A 432-nucleotide genomic window follows, 5' to 3' on the forward strand; every position below is an offset into this window, starting at 1 on the left:
GTTCTGCAGCGCAGCCAGCACAGAGTTTCACCTGTGGCTGCCCCACACATGCTGTTAGGTGGATGCAGCCTCCCTCCTCCTCCTCCTCCTGTCTCCCCAGCCCTCAGAGCTGGGACACCAGCTGAGATTTCCTACAGATCCCAAGGATTTAGACAGCAGACCCTTTTCGGGATGTCCTTGCAGGGGGGAGCCACTGCAGGCACAGGGACGATGCTGCTGATGCCGTGCTGGCCCCTGCCTGCGGCCGTGGGGTGCATTAGGGCAGCAGAGACACCGGGTGCTGCAGAGGGACCCACACGAGTGCCCGTGGGGCTGTGCCAGCGGAGGCAGCTGGGCTCCCAGAAACCAACAGCTCCACAAATCCCCAGCTCCTGCCTTACCCTGGTGGCTGCTGGCTGGGGCCTGGGCGTGCTGGTTCCATCGCGGGGCTCA

The sequence above is a fragment of the Cariama cristata genome, unplaced genomic scaffold, assembly GCF_000690535.1.
Source record: "Cariama cristata isolate BGI_N322 unplaced genomic scaffold, ASM69053v1 scaffold28506, whole genome shotgun sequence".
NCBI lineage: Eukaryota > Metazoa > Chordata > Aves > Cariamiformes > Cariamidae > Cariama > Cariama cristata.